This window comes from Chiloscyllium punctatum, chromosome 30, assembly GCF_047496795.1.
Source record: "Chiloscyllium punctatum isolate Juve2018m chromosome 30, sChiPun1.3, whole genome shotgun sequence".
Taxonomy (NCBI): domain Eukaryota; kingdom Metazoa; phylum Chordata; class Chondrichthyes; order Orectolobiformes; family Hemiscylliidae; genus Chiloscyllium; species Chiloscyllium punctatum.
In genome coordinates, this window is record NC_092768.1 from 43,995,601 (window position 1) to 44,016,619 (window position 21,019).

Below are 21,019 nucleotides of genomic sequence, written 5' to 3' on the forward strand. Positions count from 1 at the left end.
TGGATTGGAGCGGATTTCAGGCCTGGATCACTACAGAATGGGTGACAGCTGGATGGGGGGGTTGGGGGGCGGATTAGAGGCCTGTATCAGGACAGAATGGCTGAGAGCTGAATTGGAGCAGACTGGAGACTTGGAGCAGAGCGAAAGCGGTAATTGGACTGGAGGTGGTTGTGGAGCTGGGGAAAGCTTGCTGTGAAGGTGAGAGGTACATGCAAGTGGGTGGGGGTTGAGGAGCATTGATGGGGAGTGGATTGGTGGAAAGAAAATGGACAGGTGGGACAAGTCAAGTGGAGGGTCGGGTCTGAAATGAGATGGGGTTTGGAAGATGAGGAAACGGTTGAAGTCAACATTGATGCTGTGTGGTTGGAGGGTCCGAAGGCGGAAGATGAGGCATTGCTCCCCCCAGGCCTGAGGTGGGCTGGATTTTGCACTTTGTAGCTCAGGGTGTTGGTGCCCTTGCTTGATAGGTTGGAGAAGAAGCAAACGGTGGTAAGACATGGAGCAGATGGTGACTGAGAGCAGTTAAGAGGGAAGGTGTTTAAGCAGCATGTCGAGAGATATCGTGAGGAAATAGACGGAAATGGTCACATATGCAGCAGAAGTTTGGTAGACTTTACGGTTTTAAAGTTAGGACGGCTCTTGCTTGGAGTGGGAAGAAAGGTATACCAAAGACTGCCCGGGCAAACTTGGGCGTAAACAGAGCCGTGAGAAGGCAAGTTGCAGTATAACACCACTGCCTACAGAAAAATTGCAATTCACGTTCTGTCGTTAGTTTGTAAATCAGGGGAGAGCGCGAACGCAGTCCCCCACTACCACAAATTTTGCAGTCGAGTATCCCGCATTTGGGGACATCGCAGGCGTCAGCACACCCAAAGTGCAATGGGATAGCCTCATCCTGGGAGCGCCACCTCACTGATCATGTCAGCTCCCCTGCCAGGTAAGTATACTCAGCGCTCACACTCGCTCACACCCCACAACAGCCGCTCCCTCTCACTCTCACACTCACTCACTTTTGCAACATCGGACATTCACTTACTCAACCTGCCCTGCCTGTCGATCAGCTTCATTCTTCAAATGGATCACCGAATGTCTCCAGGACTCCCGTTTTACTCAAATACCACCCACGGCTGCGCCTGCACTGCTTATCTGCATGTATCCCTTCAAAGGACGCGCCCCGCCCCTGTTTCCTTCAGGCTGCCTCCTGATTCGCGGAAAAAGAGGAGGGAAAGTTCCAACTTTCTTTTCAAACACTCGTCCGAATTTGATGTCAACGCGAATAAAAGCAACTTCCAATCTTTGATTGTGAAACTGGAAGCAGTTTTTAAAACCAATTTACCTCGACTTTCTACAATGTTTAGCTGCAGCTTTGCAAATCTCTCTTCAATCAGATTAGTGACTTCAGTTTGAAATCACATGCAAGATTAAGGGTGCCAGGGAAACATATTTCTCAACATTATGTTGGATGAGACACGAAACTGAGACCACCGCCTCGTCTGGCTGCACATTCCGAGCACTCACCACCCTCTGTGTAAAATAAACTGGCCTGTGATTAAAATGTCTGATTTACCTGCTGCTTTCCCTGGGGCAAAGGATTCCAAATTTAGAGGGCATAGGTTTCGGGTGAGAAGGGAAAGATTTCAAAGGGATCTAGGGGGCAACTATTTCACACAGAGGGGTGCTGCGTGGACGCAATGATGGAGGTTGGTACAATTACAACATGCGAAAGGCATCTGAATAGGAAGGGTTCAGAGGGATAAGGGCCAAGTGCTGACAAATGGGACAAGATTAAATTAGGATACCTGGATTACTGCGAAGCAGCTGTGCAGCAGAACAAAGTGGGCTGGAGACCTGGATCAGTGCAGGGCAGCTGTGAGCCAGCACACAGTGGGCTGGAGGCCTAGTGTGGTGTGGTGACGCTGAGAGGCAGAACAGAGTAGGCTGGAGGCCTGGATTAGTGTGGAGCAGTTATGAGGAAGGACAGAGTGAGCCAGAGGCCTGGATCAGTGCAGAGCAACTATGAGGCAGAACAAAGTGGGCTGGAGACCTGGATCAGTGCGGGGCTGCTGTGACCCAGCACACAGTGGGCTGGAGGCCTAGTGTGGTGTGGAGAGGCTGAGAGGCAGATCAGAGTGGGCTGGAGGCCTGGATCAGTATGGAGCAGATGTGAGGCAGAACACAGTGAGCCAGAGGCCTGGATCAGTGCGGAGCAGCTGAGAGCTGAGGAGGTGCCGATGGAGAGATGCAACAGTCTCGAATGGCTGAGAGCTGGATTGGAGCTGATTCGAGGCCCGGATTAGCACAGGATGACTGAGAGCTGGATTGGAGCAGATTAGAGGGCTGGATCAGTACAGGATGGCTGAGAGCTGGATTGGAGCGGATTTCAGGCCTGGATCACTACAGAATGGGTGACAGCTGGATGGGGGGGTTGGGGGGCGGATTAGAGGCCTGTATCAGGACAGAATGGCTGAGAGCTGAATTGGAGCAGACTGGAGACTTGGAGCAGAGCGAAAGCGGTAATTGGACTGGAGGTGGTTGTGGAGCTGGGGAAAGCTTGCTGTGAAGGTGAGAGGTACATGCAAGTGGGTGGGGGTTGAGGAGCATTGATGGGGAGTGGATTGGTGGAAAGAAAATGGACAGGTGGGACAAGTCAAGTGGAGGGTCGGGTCTGAAATGAGATGGGGTTTGGAAGATGAGGAAACGGTTGAAGTCAACATTGATGCTGTGTGGTTGGAGGGTCCGAAGGCGGAAGATGAGGCATTGCTCCCCCCAGGCCTGAGGTGGGCTGGATTTTGCACTTTGTAGCTCAGGGTGTTGGTGCCCTTGCTTGATAGGTTGGAGAAGAAGCAAACGGTGGTAAGACATGGAGCAGATGGTGACTGAGAGCAGTTAAGAGGGAAGGTGTTTAAGCAGCATGTCGAGAGATATCGTGAGGAAATAGAGGGAAATGGTCACATATGCAGCAGAAGTTTGGTAGGCTTAACGGTTTTAAAGTTAGGACGGCTCTTGCTTGGAGTGGGAAGAAAGGTATACCAAAGACTGCCCGGGCAAACTTGGGCGTGAACAGAGTCGTGAGAAGGCAAGTTGCAGTATAACACCACTGCCTACAGAAAAATTGCAATTCACGTTCTGTCGTTAGTTTGTAAATCAGGGGAGAGCGCGAACGCAGTCCCCCCCTACCACAAATTTTGCAGTCGAGTATCCCGCATTTGGGGACATCGCAGGCGTCAGCACACCCAAAGTGCAATGGGATAGCCTCATCCTGGGAGCGCCACCTCACTGATCATGTCATCTCCCCTGCCAGGTAAGTATACTCAGCGCTCACACTCGCTCACACCCCACAACAGCCGCTCCCTCTCACTCTCACACTCACTCACTTTTGCAACATCGGACATTCACTTACTCAACCTGCCCTGCCTGTCGATCAGCTTCATTCTTCAAATGGATCACCGAATGTCTCCAGGACTCCCGTTTTACTCAAATACCACCCACGGCTGCGCCTGCACTGCTTATCTGCATGTATCCCTTCAAAGGACGCGCCCCGCCCCTGTTTCCTTCAGGCTGCCTCCTGATTCGCGGAAAAAGAGGAGGGAAAGTTCCAACTTTCTTTTCAAACACTCGTCCGAATTTGATGTCAACGCGAATAAAAGCAACTTCCAATCTTTGATTGTGAAACTGGAAGCAGTTTTTAAAACCAATTTACCTCGACTTTCTACAATGTTTAGCTGCAGCTTTGCAAATCTCTCTTCAATCAGATTAGTGACTTCAGTTTGAAATCACATGCAAGATTAAGGGTGCCAGGGAAACATATTTCTCAACATTATGTTGGATGAGACACGAAACTGAGACCACCGCCTCGTCTGGCTGCACATTCCGAGCACTCACCACCCTCTGTGTAAAATAAACTGGCCTGTGATTAAAATGTCTGATTTACCTGCTGCTTTCCCTGGGGCAAAGGATTCCAAATTTAGAGGGCATAGGTTTCGGGTGAGAAGGGAAAGATTTCAAAGGGATCTAGGGGGCAACTATTTCACACAGAGGGGTGCTGCGTGGACGCAATGATGGAGGTTGGTACAATTACAACATGCGAAAGGCATCTGAATAGGAAGGGTTCAGAGGGATAAGGGCCAAGTGCTGACAAATGGGACAAGATTAAATTAGGATACCTGGATTACTGCGAAGCAGCTGTGCAGCAGAACAAAGTGGGCTGGAGACCTGGATCAGTGCAGGGCAGCTGTGAGCCAGCACACAGTGGGCTGGAGGCCTAGTGTGGTGTGGTGACGCTGAGAGGCAGAACAGAGTAGGCTGGAGGCCTGGATTAGTGTGGAGCAGTTATGAGGAAGGACAGAGTGAGCCAGAGGCCTGGATCAGTGCAGAGCAACTATGAGGCAGAACAAAGTGGGCTGGAGACCTGGATCAGTGCGGGGCTGCTGTGACCCAGCACACAGTGGGCTGGAGGCCTAGTGTGGTGTGGAGAGGCTGAGAGGCAGATCAGAGTGGGCTGGAGGCCTGGATCAGTATGGAGCAGATGTGAGGCAGAACACAGTGAGCCAGAGGCCTGGATCAGTGCGGAGCAGCTGAGAGCTGAGGAGGTGCCGATGGAGAGATGCAACAGTCTCGAATGGCTGAGAGCTGGATTGGAGCTGATTCGAGGCCCGGATTAGCACAGGATGACTGAGAGCTGGATTGGAGCAGATTAGAGGGCTGGATCAGTACAGGATGGCTGAGAGCTGGATTGGAGCGGATTTCAGGCCTGGATCACTACAGAATGGGTGACAGCTGGATGGGGGGGTTGGGGGGCGGATTAGAGGCCTGTATCAGGACAGAATGGCTGAGAGCTGAATTGGAGCAGACTGGAGACTTGGAGCAGAGCGAAAGCGGTAATTGGACTGGAGGTGGTTGTGGAGCTGGGGAAAGCTTGCTGTGAAGGTGAGAGGTACATGCAAGTGGGTGGGGGTTGAGGAGCATTGATGGGGAGTGGATTGGTGGAAAGAAAATGGACAGGTGGGACAAGTCAAGTGGAGGGTCGGGTCTGAAATGAGATGGGGTTTGGAAGATGAGGAAACGGTTGAAGTCAACATTGATGCTGTGTGGTTGGAGGGTCCGAAGGCGGAAGATGAGGCATTGCTCCCCCCAGGCCTGAGGTGGGCTGGATTTTGCACTTTGTAGCTCAGGGTGTTGGTGCCCTTGCTTGATAGGTTGGAGAAGAAGCAAACGGTGATATGACATGGAGCAGATGGTGACTGAGAGCAGTTAAGAGGGAAGGTGTTTAAGCAGCATGTCGAGAGATATCGTGAGGAAATAGACGGAAATGGTCACATATGCAGCAGAAGTTTGGTAGACTTAACGGTTTTAAAGTTAGGACGGCTCTTGCTTGGAGTGGGAAGAAAGGTGTACCAAAGACTGCCCGGGCAAACTTGGGCGTAAACAGAGCCGTGAGAAGGCAAGTTGCAGTATAACACCACTGCCTACAGAAAAATTGCAATTCACGTTCTGTCGTTAGTTTGTAAATCAGGGGAGAGCGCGAACGCAGTCCCCCACTACCACAAATTTTGCAGTCGAGTATCCCGCATTTGGGGACATCGCAGGCGTCAGCACACCCAAAGTGCAATGGGATAGCCTCATCCTGGGAGCGCCACCTCACTGATCATGTCAGCTCCCCTGCCAGGTAAGTATACTCAGCGCTCACACTCGCTCACACCCCACAACAGCCGCTCCCTCTCACTCTCACACTCACTCACTTTTGCAACATCGGACATTCACTTACTCAACCTGCCCTGCCTGTCGATCAGCTTCATTCTTCAAATGGATCACCGAATGTCTCCAGGACTCCCGTTTTACTCAAATACCACCCACGGCTGCGCCTGCACTGCTTATCTGCATGTATCCCTTCAAAGGACGCGCCCCGCCCCTGTTTCCTTCAGGCTGCCTCCTGATTCGCGGAAAAAGAGGAGGGAAAGTTCCAACTTTCTTTTCAAACACTCGTCCGAATTTGATGTCAACGCGAATAAAAGCAACTTCCAATCTTTGATTGTGAAACTGGAAGCAGTTTTTAAAACCAATTTACCTCGACTTTCTACAATGTTTAGCTGCAGCTTTGCAAATCTCTCTTCAATCAGATTAGTGACTTCAGTTTGAAATCACATGCAAGATTAAGGGTGCCAGGGAAACATATTTCTCAACATTATGTTGGATGAGACACGAAACTGAGACCACCGCCTCGTCTGGCTGCACATTCCGAGCACTCACCACCCTCTGTGTAAAATAAACTGGCCTGTGATTAAAATGTCTGATTTACCTGCTGCTTTCCCTGGGGCAAAGGATTCCAAATTTAGAGGGCATAGGTTTCGGGTGAGAAGGGAAAGATTTCAAAGGGATCTAGGGGGCAACTATTTCACACAGAGGGGTGCTGCGTGGACGCAATGATGGAGGTTGGTACAATTACAACATGCGAAAGGCATCTGAATAGGAAGGGTTCAGAGGGATAAGGGCCAAGTGCTGACAAATGGGACAAGATTAAATTAGGATACCTGGATTACTGCGAAGCAGCTGTGCAGCAGAACAAAGTGGGCTGGAGACCTGGATCAGTGCAGGGCAGCTGTGAGCCAGCACACAGTGGGCTGGAGGCCTAGTGTGGTGTGGTGACGCTGAGAGGCAGAACAGAGTAGGCTGGAGGCCTGGATTAGTGTGGAGCAGTTATGAGGAAGGACAGAGTGAGCCAGAGGCCTGGATCAGTGCAGAGCAACTATGAGGCAGAACAAAGTGGGCTGGAGACCTGGATCAGTGCGGGGCTGCTGTGACCCAGCACACAGTGGGCTGGAGGCCTAGTGTGGTGTGGAGAGGCTGAGAGGCAGATCAGAGTGGGCTGGAGGCCTGGATCAGTATGGAGCAGATGTGAGGCAGAACACAGTGAGCCAGAGGCCTGGATCAGTGCGGAGCAGCTGAGAGCTGAGGAGGTGCCGATGGAGAGATGCAACAGTCTCGAATGGCTGAGAGCTGGATTGGAGCTGATTCGAGGCCCGGATTAGCACAGGATGACTGAGAGCTGGATTGGAGCAGATTAGAGGGCTGGATCAGTACAGGATGGCTGAGAGCTGGATTGGAGCGGATTTCAGGCCTGGATCACTACAGAATGGGTGACAGCTGGATGGGGGGGTTGGGGGGCGGATTAGAGGCCTGTATCAGGACAGAATGGCTGAGAGCTGAATTGGAGCAGACTGGAGACTTGGAGCAGAGCGAAAGCGGTAATTGGACTGGAGGTGGTTGTGGAGCTGGGGAAAGCTTGCTGTGAAGGTGAGAGGTACATGCAAGTGGGTGGGGGTTGAGGAGCATTGATGGGGAGTGGATTGGTGGAAAGAAAATGGACAGGTGGGACAAGTCAAGTGGAGGGTCGGGTCTGAAATGAGATGGGGTTTGGAAGATGAGGAAACGGTTGAAGTCAACATTGATGCTGTGTGGTTGGAGGGTCCGAAGGCGGAAGATGAGGCATTGCTCCCCCCAGGCCTGAGGTGGGCTGGATTTTGCACTTTGTAGCTCAGGGTGTTGGTGCCCTTGCTTGATAGGTTGGAGAAGAAGCAAACGGTGGTAAGACATGGAGCAGATGGTGACTGAGAGCAGTTAAGAGGGAAGGTGTTTAAGCAGCATGTCGAGAGATATCGTGAGGAAATAGACGGAAATGGTCACATATGCAGCAGAAGTTTGGTAGACTTAACGGTTTTAAAGTTAGGACGGCTCTTGCTTGGAGTGGGAAGAAAGGTATACCAAAGACTGCCCGGGCAAACTTGGGCGTAAACAGAGCCGTGAGAAGGCAAGTTGCAGTATAACACCACTGCCTACAGAAAAATTGCAATTCACGTTCTGTCGTTAGTTTGTAAATCAGGGGAGAGCGCGAACGCAGTCCCCCACTACCACAAATTTTGCAGTCGAGTATCCCGCATTTGGGGACATCGCAGGCGTCAGCACACCCAAAGTGCAATGGGATAGCCTCATCCTGGGAGCGCCACCTCACTGATCATGTCAGCTCCCCTGCCAGGTAAGTATACTCAGCGCTCACACTCGCTCACACCCCACAACAGCCGCTCCCTCTCACTCTCACACTCACTCACTTTTGCAACATCGGACATTCACTTACTCAACCTGCCCTGCCTGTCGATCAGCTTCATTCTTCAAATGGATCACCGAATGTCTCCAGGACTCCCGTTTTACTCAAATACCACCCACGGCTGCGCCTGCACTGCTTATCTGCATGTATCCCTTCAAAGGACGCGCCCCGCCCCTGTTTCCTTCAGGCTGCCTCCTGATTCGCGGAAAAAGAGGAGGGAAAGTTCCAACTTTCTTTTCAAACACTCGTCCGAATTTGATGTCAACGCGAATAAAAGCAACTTCCAATCTTTGATTGTGAAACTGGAAGCAGTTTTTAAAACCAATTTACCTCGACTTTCTACAATGTTTAGCTGCAGCTTTGCAAATCTCTCTTCAATCAGATTAGTGACTTCAGTTTGAAATCACATGCAAGATTAAGGGTGCCAGGGAAACATATTTCTCAACATTATGTTGGATGAGACACGAAACTGAGACCACCGCCTCGTCTGGCTGCACATTCCGAGCACTCACCACCCTCTGTGTAAAATAAACTGGCCTGTGATTAAAATGTCTGATTTACCTGCTGCTTTCCCTGGGGCAAAGGATTCCAAATTTAGAGGGCATAGGTTTCGGGTGAGAAGGGAAAGATTTCAAAGGGATCTAGGGGGCAACTATTTCACACAGAGGGGTGCTGCGTGGACGCAATGATGGAGGTTGGTACAATTACAACATGCGAAAGGCATCTGAATAGGAAGGGTTCAGAGGGATAAGGGCCAAGTGCAGACAAATGGGACAAGATTAAATTAGGATACCTGGATTACTGCGAAGCAGCTGTGCAGCAGAACAAAGTGGGCTGGAGACCTGGATCAGTGCAGGGCAGCTGTGAGCCAGCACACAGTGGGCTGGAGGCCTAGTGTGGTGTGGTGACGCTGAGAGGCAGAACAGAGTAGGCTGGAGGCCTGGATTAGTGTGGAGCAGTTATGAGGAAGGACAGAGTGAGCCAGAGGCCTGGATCAGTGCAGAGCAACTATGAGGCAGAACAAAGTGGGCTGGAGACCTGGATCAGTGCGGGGCTGCTGTGACCCAGCACACAGTGGGCTGGAGGCCTAGTGTGGTGTGGAGAGGCTGAGAGGCAGATCAGAGTGGGCTGGAGGCCTGGATCAGTATGGAGCAGATGTGAGGCAGAACACAGTGAGCCAGAGGCCTGGATCAGTGCGGAGCAGCTGAGAGCTGAGGAGGTGCCGATGGAGAGATGCAACAGTCTCGAATGGCTGAGAGCTGGATTGGAGCTGATTCGAGGCCCGGATTAGCACAGGATGACTGAGAGCTGGATTGGAGCAGATTAGAGGGCTGGATCAGTACAGGATGGCTGAGAGCTGGATTGGAGCGGATTTCAGGCCTGGATCACTACAGAATGGGTGACAGCTGGATGGGGGGGTTGGGGGGCGGATTAGAGGCCTGTATCAGGACAGAATGGCTGAGAGCTGAATTGGAGCAGACTGGAGACTTGGAGCAGAGCGAAAGCGGTAATTGGACTGGAGGTGGTTGTGGAGCTGGGGAAAGCTTGCTGTGAAGGTGAGAGGTACATGCAAGTGGGTGGGGGTTGAGGAGCATTGATGGGGAGTGGATTGGTGGAAAGAAAATGGACAGGTGGGACAAGTCAAGTGGAGGGTCGGGTCTGAAATGAGATGGGGTTTGGAAGATGAGGAAACGGTTGAAGTCAACATTGATGCTGTGTGGTTGGAGGGTCCGAAGGCGGAAGATGAGGCATTGCTCCCCCCAGGCCTGAGGTGGGCTGGATTTTGCACTTTGTAGCTCAGGGTGTTGGTGCCCTTGCTTGATAGGTTGGAGAAGAAGCAAACGGTGGTAAGACATGGAGCAGATGGTGACTGAGAGCAGTTAAGAGGGAAGGTGTTTAAGCAGCATGTCGAGAGATATCGTGAGGAAATAGAGGGAAATGGTCACATATGCAGCAGAAGTTTGGTAGGCTTAACGGTTTTAAAGTTAGGACGGCTCTTGCTTGGAGTGGGAAGAAAGGTATACCAAAGACTGCCCGGGCAAACTTGGGCGTGAACAGAGTCGTGAGAAGGCAAGTTGCAGTATAACACCACTGCCTACAGAAAAATTGCAATTCACGTTCTGTCGTTAGTTTGTAAATCAGGGGAGAGCGCGAACGCAGTCCCCCCCTACCACAAATTTTGCAGTCGAGTATCCCGCATTTGGGGACATCGCAGGCGTCAGCACACCCAAAGTGCAATGGGATAGCCTCATCCTGGGAGCGCCACCTCACTGATCATGTCAGCTCCCCTGCCAGGTAAGTATACTCAGCGCTCACACTCGCTCACACCCCACAACAGCCGCTCCCTCTCACTCTCACACTCACTCACTTTTGCAACATCGGACATTCACTTACTCAACCTGCCCTGCCTGTCGATCAGCTTCATTCTTCAAATGGATCACCGAATGTCTCCAGGACTCCCGTTTTACTCAAATACCACCCACGGCTGCGCCTGCACTGCTTATCTGCATGTATCCCTTCAAAGGACGCGCCCCGCCCCTGTTTCCTTCAGGCTGCCTCCTGATTCGCGGAAAAAGAGGAGGGAAAGTTCCAACTTTCTTTTCAAACACTCGTCCGAATTTGATGTCAACGCGAATAAAAGCAACTTCCAATCTTTGATTGTGAAACTGGAAGCAGTTTTTAAAACCAATTTACCTCGACTTTCTACAATGTTTAGCTGCAGCTTTGCAAATCTCTCTTCAATCAGATTAGTGACTTCAGTTTGAAATCACATGCAAGATTAAGGGTGCCAGGGAAACATATTTCTCAACATTATGTTGGATGAGACACGAAACTGAGACCACCGCCTCGTCTGGCTGCACATTCCGAGCACTCACCACCCTCTGTGTAAAATAAACTGGCCTGTGATTAAAATGTCTGATTTACCTGCTGCTTTCCCTGGGGCAAAGGATTCCAAATTTAGAGGGCATAGGTTTCGGGTGAGAAGGGAAAGATTTCAAAGGGATCTAGGGGGCAACTATTTCACACAGAGGGGTGCTGCGTGGACGCAATGATGGAGGTTGGTACAATTACAACATGCGAAAGGCATCTGAATAGGAAGGGTTCAGAGGGATAAGGGCCAAGTGCTGACAAATGGGACAAGATTAAATTAGGATACCTGGATTACTGCGAAGCAGCTGTGCAGCAGAACAAAGTGGGCTGGAGACCTGGATCAGTGCAGGGCAGCTGTGAGCCAGCACACAGTGGGCTGGAGGCCTAGTGTGGTGTGGTGACGCTGAGAGGCAGAACAGAGTAGGCTGGAGGCCTGGATTAGTGTGGAGCAGTTATGAGGAAGGACAGAGTGAGCCAGAGGCCTGGATCAGTGCAGAGCAACTATGAGGCAGAACAAAGTGGGCTGGAGACCTGGATCAGTGCGGGGCTGCTGTGACCCAGCACACAGTGGGCTGGAGGCCTAGTGTGGTGTGGAGAGGCTGGGAGGCACAACAGGGTAGGCTGGAGGCCTGGATCAGTGTGGAGCAGATGTGAGGCAGAACACAGTGAGCCAGAGGCCTGGATCAGTGCGGAGCAGCTGAGAGCTGAGGAGGTGCCGATGGAGAGATGCAACAGTCTCGAATGGCTGAGAGCTGGATTGGAGCTGATTCGAGGCCCGGATTAGCACAGGATGACTGAGAGCTGGATTGGAGCAGATTAGAGGGCTGGATCAGTACAGGATGGCTGAGAGCTGGATTGGAGCGGATTTCAGGCCTGGATCACTACAGAATGGGTGACAGCTGGATGGGGGGGTTGGGGGGCGGATTAGAGGCCTGTATCAGGACAGAATGGCTGAGAGCTGAATTGGAGCAGACTGGAGACTTGGAGCAGAGCGAAAGCGGTAATTGGACTGGAGGTGGTTGTGGAGCTGGGGAAAGCTTGCTGTGAAGGTGAGAGGTACATGCAAGTGGGTGGGGGTTGAGGAGCATTGATGGGGAGTGGATTGGTGGAAAGAAAATGGACAGGTGGGACAAGTCAAGTGGAGGGTCGGGTCTGAAATGAGATGGAGTTTGGAAGATGAGGAAACGGTTGAAGTCAACATTGATGCTGTGTGGTTGGAGGGTCCGAAGGCGGAAGATGAGGCATTGCTCCCCCCAGGCGTGAGGTGGGCTGAATTTTGCACTTTGTAGCTCAGGGTGTTGGTGCCCTTGCTTGGTAGGTTGGAGAAGAAGCAAACGGTGGTAAGACATGGAGCAGATGGTGACTGAGAGCAGTTAAGAGGGAAGGTGTTTAAGCAGCATGTCGAGAGATATCGTGAGGAAATAGACGGAAATGGTCACATATGCAGCAGAAGTTTGGTAGACTTAACGGTTTTAAAGTTAGGACGGCTCTTGCTTGGAGTGGGAAGAAAGGTGTACCAAAGACTGCCCGGGCAAACTTGGGCGTAAACAGAGCCGTGAGAAGGCAAGTTGCAGTATAACACCACTGCCTACAGAAAAATTGCAATTCACGTTCTGTCGTTAGTTTGTAAATCAGGGGAGAGCGCGAACGCAGTCCCCCACTACCACAAATTTTGCAGTCGAGTATCCCGCATTTGGGGACATCGCAGGCGTCAGCACACCCAAAGTGCAATGGGATAGCCTCATCCTGGGAGCGCCACCTCACTGATCATGTCAGCTCCCCTGCCAGGTAAGTATACTCAGCGCTCACACTCGCTCACACCCCACAACAGCCGCTCCCTCTCACTCTCACACTCACTCACTTTTGCAACATCGGACATTCACTTACTCAACCTGCCCTGCCTGTCGATCAGCTTCATTCTTCAAATGGATCACCGAATGTCTCCAGGACTCCCGTTTTACTCAAATACCACCCACGGCTGCGCCTGCACTGCTTATCTGCATGTATCCCTTCAAAGGACGCGCCCCGCCCCTGTTTCCTTCAGGCTGCCTCCTGATTCGCGGAAAAAGAGGAGGGAAAGTTCCAACTTTCTTTTCAAACACTCGTCCGAATTTGATGTCAACGCGAATAAAAGCAACTTCCAATCTTTGATTGTGAAACTGGAAGCAGTTTTTAAAACCAATTTACCTCGACTTTCTACAATGTTTAGCTGCAGCTTTGCAAATCTCTCTTCAATCAGATTAGTGACTTCAGTTTGAAATCACATGCAAGATTAAGGGTGCCAGGGAAACATATTTCTCAACATTATGTTGGATGAGACACGAAACTGAGACCACCGCCTCGTCTGGCTGCACATTCCGAGCACTCACCACCCTCTGTGTAAAATAAACTGGCCTGTGATTAAAATGTCTGATTTACCTGCTGCTTTCCCTGGGGCAAAGGATTCCAAATTTAGAGGGCATAGGTTTCGGGTGAGAAGGGAAAGATTTCAAAGGGATCTAGGGGGCAACTATTTCACACAGAGGGGTGCTGCGTGGACGCAATGATGGAGGTTGGTACAATTACAACATGCGAAAGGCATCTGAATAGGAAGGGTTCAGAGGGATAAGGGCCAAGTGCTGACAAATGGGACAAGATTAAATTAGGATACCTGGATTACTGCGAAGCAGCTGTGCAGCAGAACAAAGTGGGCTGGAGACCTGGATCAGTGCAGGGCAGCTGTGAGCCAGCACACAGTGGGCTGGAGGCCTAGTGTGGTGTGGTGACGCTGAGAGGCAGAACAGAGTAGGCTGGAGGCCTGGATTAGTGTGGAGCAGTTATGAGGAAGGACAGAGTGAGCCAGAGGCCTGGATCAGTGCAGAGCAACTATGAGGCAGAACAAAGTGGGCTGGAGACCTGGATCAGTGCGGGGCTGCTGTGACCCAGCACACAGTGGGCTGGAGGCCTAGTGTGGTGTGGAGAGGCTGAGAGGCAGATCAGAGTGGGCTGGAGGCCTGGATCAGTATGGAGCAGATGTGAGGCAGAACACAGTGAGCCAGAGGCCTGGATCAGTGCGGAGCAGCTGAGAGCTGAGGAGGTGCCGATGGAGAGATGCAACAGTCTCGAATGGCTGAGAGCTGGATTGGAGCTGATTCGAGGCCCGGATTAGCACAGGATGACTGAGAGCTGGATTGGAGCAGATTAGAGGGCTGGATCAGTACAGGATGGCTGAGAGCTGGATTGGAGCGGATTTCAGGCCTGGATCACTACAGAATGGGTGACAGCTGGATGGGGGGGTTGGGGGGCGGATTAGAGGCCTGTATCAGGACAGAATGGCTGAGAGCTGAATTGGAGCAGACTGGAGACTTGGAGCAGAGCGAAAGCGGTAATTGGACTGGAGGTGGTTGTGGAGCTGGGGAAAGCTTGCTGTGAAGGTGAGAGGTACATGCAAGTGGGTGGGGGTTGAGGAGCATTGATGGGGAGTGGATTGGTGGAAAGAAAATGGACAGGTGGGACAAGTCAAGTGGAGGGTCGGGTCTGAAATGAGATGGGGTTTGGAAGATGAGGAAACGGTTGAAGTCAACATTGATGCTGTGTGGTTGGAGGGTCCGAAGGCGGAAGATGAGGCATTGCTCCCCCCAGGCCTGAGGTGGGCTGGATTTTGCACTTTGTAGCTCAGGGTGTTGGTGCCCTTGCTTGATAGGTTGGAGAAGAAGCAAACGGTGGTAAGACATGGAGCAGATGGTGACTGAGAGCAGTTAAGAGGGAAGGTGTTTAAGCAGCATGTCGAGAGATATCGTGAGGAAATAGACGGAAATGGTCACATATGCAGCAGAAGTTTGGTAGACTTTACGGTTTTAAAGTTAGGACGGCTCTTGCTTGGAGTGGGAAGAAAGGTATACCAAAGACTGCCCGGGCAAACTTGGGCGTAAACAGAGCCGTGAGAAGGCAAGTTGCAGTATAACACCACTGCCTACAGAAAAATTGCAATTCACGTTCTGTCGTTAGTTTGTAAATCAGGGGAGAGCGCGAACGCAGTCCCCCACTACCACAAATTTTGCAGTCGAGTATCCCGCATTTGGGGACATCGCAGGCGTCAGCACACCCAAAGTGCAATGGGATAGCCTCATCCTGGGAGCGCCACCTCACTGATCATGTCAGCTCCCCTGCCAGGTAAGTATACTCAGCGCTCACACTCGCTCACACCCCACAACAGCCGCTCCCTCTCACTCTCACACTCACTCACTTTTGCAACATCGGACATTCACTTACTCAACCTGCCCTGCCTGTCGATCAGCTTCATTCTTCAAATGGATCACCGAATGTCTCCAGGACTCCCGTTTTACTCAAATACCACCCACGGCTGCGCCTGCACTGCTTATCTGCATGTATCCCTTCAAAGGACGCGCCCCGCCCCTGTTTCCTTCAGGCTGCCTCCTGATTCGCGGAAAAAGAGGAGGGAAAGTTCCAACTTTCTTTTCAAACACTCGTCCGAATTTGATGTCAACGCGAATAAAAGCAACTTCCAATCTTTGATTGTGAAACTGGAAGCAGTTTTTAAAACCAATTTACCTCGACTTTCTACAATGTTTAGCTGCAGCTTTGCAAATCTCTCTTCAATCAGATTAGTGACTTCAGTTTGAAATCACATGCAAGATTAAGGGTGCCAGGGAAACATATTTCTCAACATTATGTTGGATGAGACACGAAACTGAGACCACCGCCTCGTCTGGCTGCACATTCCGAGCACTCACCACCCTCTGTGTAAAATAAACTGGCCTGTGATTAAAATGTCTGATTTACCTGCTGCTTTCCCTGGGGCAAAGGATTCCAAATTTAGAGGGCATAGGTTTCGGGTGAGAAGGGAAAGATTTCAAAGGGATCTAGGGGGCAACTATTTCACACAGAGGGGTGCTGCGTGGACGCAATGATGGAGGTTGGTACAATTACAACATGCGAAAGGCATCTGAATAGGAAGGGTTCAGAGGGATAAGGGCCAAGTGCTGACAAATGGGACAAGATTAAATTAGGATACCTGGATTACTGCGAAGCAGCTGTGCAGCAGAACAAAGTGGGCTGGAGACCTGGATCAGTGCAGGGCAGCTGTGAGCCAGCACACAGTGGGCTGGAGGCCTAGTGTGGTGTGGTGACGCTGAGAGGCAGAACAGAGTAGGCTGGAGGCCTGGATTAGTGTGGAGCAGTTATGAGGAAGGACAGAGTGAGCCAGAGGCCTGGATCAGTGCAGAGCAACTATGAGGCAGAACAAAGTGGGCTGGAGACCTGGATCAGTGCGGGGCTGCTGTGACCCAGCACACAGTGGGCTGGAGGCCTAGTGTGGTGTGGAGAGGCTGGGAGGCACAACAGGGTAGGCTGGAGGCCTGGATCAGTGTGGAGCAGATGTGAGGCAGAACACAGTGAGCCAGAGGCCTGGATCAGTGCGGAGCAGCTGAGAGCTGAGGAGGTGCCGATGGAGAGATGCAACAGTCTCGAATGGCTGAGAGCTGGATTGGAGCTGATTCGAGGCCCGGATTAGCACAGGATGACTGAGAGCTGGATTGGAGCAGATTAGAGGGCTGGATCAGTACAGGATGGCTGAGAGCTGGATTGGAGCGGATTTCAGGCCTGGATCACTACAGAATGGGTGACAGCTGGATGGGGGGGTTGGGGGGCGGATTAGAGGCCTGTATCAGGACAGAATGGCTGAGAGCTGAATTGGAGCAGACTGGAGACTTGGAGCAGAGCGAAAGCGGTAATTGGACTGGAGGTGGTTGTGGAGCTGGGGAAAGCTTGCTGTGAAGGTGAGAGGTACATGCAAGTGGGTGGGGGTTGAGGAGCATTGATGGGGAGTGGATTGGTGGAAAGAAAATGGACAGGTGGGACAAGTCAAGTGGAGGGTCGGGTCTGAAATGAGATGGAGTTTGGAAGATGAGGAAACGGTTGAAGTCAACATTGATGCTGTGTGGTTGGAGGGTCCGAAGGCGGAAGATGAGGCATTGCTCCCCCCAGGCGTGAGGTGGGCTGAATTTTGCACTTTGTAGCTCAGGGTGTTGGTGCCCTTGCTTGGTAGGTTGGAGAAGAAGCAAACGGTGGTAAGACATGGAGCAGATGGTGACTGAGAGCAGTTAAGAGGGAAGGTGTTTAAGCAGCATGTCGAGAGATATCGTGAGGAAATAGACGGAAATGGTCACATATGCAGCAGAAGTTTGGTAGACTTAACGGTTTTAAAGTTAGGACGGCTCTTGCTTGGAGTGGGAAGAAAGGTGTACCAAAGACTGCCCGGGCAAACTTGGGCGTAAACAGAGCCGTGAGAAGGCAAGTTGCAGTATAACACCACTGCCTACAGAAAAATTGCAATTCACGTTCTGTCGTTAGTTTGTAAATCAGGGGAGAGCGCGAACGCAGTCCCCCACTACCACAAATTTTGCAGTCGAGTATCCCGCATTTGGGGACATCGCAGGCGTCAGCACACCCAAAGTGCAATGGGATAGCCTCATCCTGGGAGCGCCACCTCACTGATCATGTCAGCTCCCCTGCCAGGTAAGTATACTCAGCGCTCACACTCGCTCACACCCCACAACAGCCGCTCCCTCTCACTCTCACACTCACTCACTTTTGCAACATCGGACATTCACTTACTCAACCTGCCCTGCCTGTCGATCAGCTTCATTCTTCAAATGGATCACCGAATGTCTCCAGGACTCCCGTTTTACTCAAATACCACCCACGGCTGCGCCTGCACTGCTTATCTGCATGTATCCCTTCAAAGGACGCGCCCCGCCCCTGTTTCCTTCAGGCTGCCTCCTGATTCGCGGAAAAAGAGGAGGGAAAGTTCCAACTTTCTTTTCAAACACTCGTCCGAATTTGATGTCAACGCGAATAAAAGCAACTTCCAATCTTTGATTGTGAAACTGGAAGCAGTTTTTAAAACCAATTTACCTCGACTTTCTACAATGTTTAGCTGCAGCTTTGCAAATCTCTCTTCAATCAGATTAGTGACTTCAGTTTGAAATCACATGCAAGATTAAGGGTGCCAGGGAAACATATTTCTCAACATTATGTTGGATGAGACACGAAACTGAGACCACCGCCTCGTCTGGCTGCACATTCCGAGCACTCACCACCCTCTGTGTAAAATAAACTGGCCTGTGATTAAAATGTCTGATTTACCTGCTGCTTTCCCTGGGGCAAAGGATTCCAAATTTAGAGGGCATAGGTTTCGGGTGAGAAGGGAAAGATTTCAAAGGGATCTAGGGGGCAACTATTTCACACAGAGGGGTGCTGCGTGGACGCAATGATGGAGGTTGGTACAATTACAACATGCGAAAGGCATCTGAATAGGAAGGGTTCAGAGGGATAAGGGCCAAGTGCTGACAAATGGGACAAGATTAAATTAGGATACCTGGATTACTGCGAAGCAGCTGTGCAGCAGAACAAAGTGGGCTGGAGACCTGGATCAGTGCAGGGCAGCTGTGAGCCAGCACACAGTGGGCTGGAGGCCTAGTGTGGTGTGGTGACGCTGAGAGGCAGAACAGAGTAGGCTGGAGGCCTGGATTAGTGTGGAGCAGTTATGAGGAAGGACAGAGTGAGCCAGAGGCCTGGATCAGTGCAGAGCAACTATGAGGCAGAACAAAGTGGGCTGGAGACCTGGATCAGTGCGGGGCTGCTGTGACCCAGCACACAGTGGGCTGGAGGCCTAGTGTGGTGTGGAGAGGCTGGGAGGCACAACAGGGTAGGCTGGAGACCTGGATCAGTGTGGAGCAGATGTGAGGCAGAACACAGTGAGCCAGAGGCCTGGATCAGTGCGGAGCAGCTGAGAGCTGAGGAGGTGCCGATGGAGAGATGCAACAGTCTCGAATGGCTGAGAGCTGGATTGGAGCTGATTCGAGGCCCGGATTAGCACAGGATGACTGAGAGCTGGATTGGAGCAGATTAGAGGGCTGGATCAGTACAGGATGGCTGAGAGCTGGATTGGAGCGGATTTCAGGCCTGGATCACTACAGAATGGGTGACAGCTGGATGGGGGGGTTGGGGGGCGGATTAGAGGCCTGTATCAGGACAGAATGGCTGAGAGCTGAATTGGAGCAGACTGGAGACTTGGAGCAGAGCGAAAGCGGTAATTGGACTGGAGGTGGTTGTGGAGCTGGGGAAAGCTTGCTGTGAAGGTGAGAGGTACATGCAAGTGGGTGGGGGTTGAGGAGCATTGATGGGGAGTGGATTGGTGGAAAGAAAATGGACAGGTGGGACAAGTCAAGTGGAGGGTCGGGTCTGAAATGAGATGGGGTTTGGAAGATGAGGAAACGGTTGAAGTCAACATTGATGCTGTGTGGTTGGAGGGTCCGAAGGCGGAAGATGAGGCATTGCTCCCCCCAGGCGTGAGGTGGGCTGGATTTTGCACTTTGTAGCTCAGGGTGTTGGTGCCCTTGCTTGATAGGTTGGAGAAGAAGCAAACGGTGGTATGACATGGAGCAGATGGTGACTGAGAGCAGTTAAGAGGGAAGGTGTTTAAGCAGCATGTCGAGAGATATCGTGAGGAAATAGACGGAAATGGTCACATATGCAGCAGAAGTTTGGTAGACTTAACGGTTTTAAAGTTAGGACGGCTCTTGCTTGGAGTGGGAAGAAAGGTATACCAAAGACTGCCCGGGCAAACTTGGGCGTGAACAGAGCCGTGAGAAGGCAAGTTGCAGTATAACACCACTGCCTACAGAAAAATTGCAATTCACGTTCTGTCGTTAGTTTGTAAATCAGGGGAGAGCGCGAACGCAGTCCCCCACTACCACAAATTTTGCAGTCGAGTATCCCGCATTTGGGGACATCGCAGGCGTCAGCACACCCAAAGTGCAATGGGATAGCCTCATTTTTTTTTTATTTCAAAAATATACTTTATTCATAAATGATTTGATGGTCTGTACATTGGATCATGCCATACATATGTCCATATTTACAAACACAGATTCGACTTTATTCTTGTCCTTTACAATCCTGTGCATTTTTTCAATCTTGTATATATACATATATTTGGCTGAGGCATCAGCAGAGCCCAAAAAAACGTCTGTATGGGCCCCCTGTTCTTCTTTCGGCAGGCCGATCTTACACAGTGGTCTTTCCCCACCGCGCCTTGGCGGCAGCTGCCCCAAGCTTCAGCGCGTCCCTCAACACGTAGTCTTGGACCTTGGAATGTGCCAGTCTGCAACACTCGGTCGGGGTCAACTCCTTCAGCTGGAAGATCAACAGGTTTCGGACCGCCCAGAGAGCGTCCTTCACCGAGTTGATGATCCTCCAGGCGCAGTTAATGTTCGTCTCGGTGTGAGTCCCGGGGAACAGGCCGTAGAGCACGGAGTCCCGCGTCACGGCGCTGCTCGGGACGAACCTCGACAAGCACCACTGCATTCCTCTCCAGACTTCCTCTGCATAGGCACATTCCAGAAGGAGGTGTGTGACAGTCTCGTCCCCCCCGCAGCCACTTCGAGGGCAGCGTGCGGTGCGGCAGAGAGTCCGGGCGTGCATAAAGGATCTCACAGGCAGAGCCCTTCTCACCACCAGCCAAGCCACGTCTTGGTGCTTGTTGGAAAGTTCTGGCGATGAGGCATTCTGCCAAATGGCTTTGACAGTCTGCTCAGGGAACCGCTCGACAGGATCCGCCCTCTCCTTTTCCCGAAGGGTCTCAAGGACGCTACGTGCTGACCACTTCCTGATGGACTTGTGGTCAAAGGTGTTTTTCCTCATAAATATCTCCACGAAGGACAGGTGATACGGAACGGTCCAACTACTCGGAGCGTTCCGCGGCAGCGAGGCCAGGCCCATCCTTCGCAACACCGGGGACAGGTAGAACCTCAGTACGTAGTGACACAGCGCCACTTTTTTTTTTATTTCAAAAATATACTTTATTCATAAATGATTTGATGGTCTGTACATTGGATCATGCCATACATATGTCCATATTTACAAACACAGATTCGACTTTATTCTTGTCCTTTACAATCCTGTGCATTTTTTCAATCTTGTATATATACATATATTTGGCTGAGGCATCAGCAGAGCCCAAAAAAACGTCTGTATGGGCCCCCTGTT

The 21,019-nt window shown here is 51.4% G+C and overlaps 8 non-coding genes and 1 pseudogene across 8 annotated transcripts; all 9 read right to left on the minus strand.

Moving 5' to 3' along the window:
- Window positions 1-781: 781 nt before the first annotated feature.
- On the minus strand, window positions 782-945 carry LOC140455896 (U1 spliceosomal RNA). Its single transcript, XR_011953112.1, has one exon. It is a non-coding gene; the product is annotated as a U1 spliceosomal RNA (small nuclear RNA).
- A 2,200-nt stretch (window positions 946-3,145) lies between these two features.
- Window positions 3,146-3,309, minus strand: LOC140455718 (U1 spliceosomal RNA). Its single transcript, XR_011952982.1, has one exon. It is a non-coding gene; the product is annotated as a U1 spliceosomal RNA (small nuclear RNA).
- A 2,200-nt stretch (window positions 3,310-5,509) lies between these two features.
- On the minus strand, window positions 5,510-5,673 carry LOC140455897 (U1 spliceosomal RNA). Its single transcript, XR_011953113.1, has one exon. It is a non-coding gene; the product is annotated as a U1 spliceosomal RNA (small nuclear RNA).
- Window positions 5,674-7,873: 2,200 nt separating this feature from the next.
- Window positions 7,874-8,037, minus strand: LOC140455899 (U1 spliceosomal RNA). The gene has a single exon (XR_011953115.1). It is a non-coding gene; the product is annotated as a U1 spliceosomal RNA (small nuclear RNA).
- A 2,200-nt stretch (window positions 8,038-10,237) lies between these two features.
- LOC140455694 (U1 spliceosomal RNA) lies at window positions 10,238-10,401 on the minus strand. Its single transcript, XR_011952958.1, has one exon. It is a non-coding gene; the product is annotated as a U1 spliceosomal RNA (small nuclear RNA).
- A 2,200-nt stretch (window positions 10,402-12,601) lies between these two features.
- On the minus strand, window positions 12,602-12,765 carry LOC140455900 (U1 spliceosomal RNA). The gene has a single exon (XR_011953116.1). It is a non-coding gene; the product is annotated as a U1 spliceosomal RNA (small nuclear RNA).
- Window positions 12,766-14,965: 2,200 nt separating this feature from the next.
- Window positions 14,966-15,129, minus strand: LOC140455901 (U1 spliceosomal RNA). The gene has a single exon (XR_011953117.1). It is a non-coding gene; the product is annotated as a U1 spliceosomal RNA (small nuclear RNA).
- A 2,200-nt stretch (window positions 15,130-17,329) lies between these two features.
- On the minus strand, window positions 17,330-17,493 carry LOC140455902 (U1 spliceosomal RNA). Its single transcript, XR_011953118.1, has one exon. It is a non-coding gene; the product is annotated as a U1 spliceosomal RNA (small nuclear RNA).
- A 2,200-nt stretch (window positions 17,494-19,693) lies between these two features.
- On the minus strand, window positions 19,694-19,841 carry LOC140455855 (U1 spliceosomal RNA; annotated as a pseudogene).
- Window positions 19,842-21,019: the final 1,178 nt, after the last annotated feature.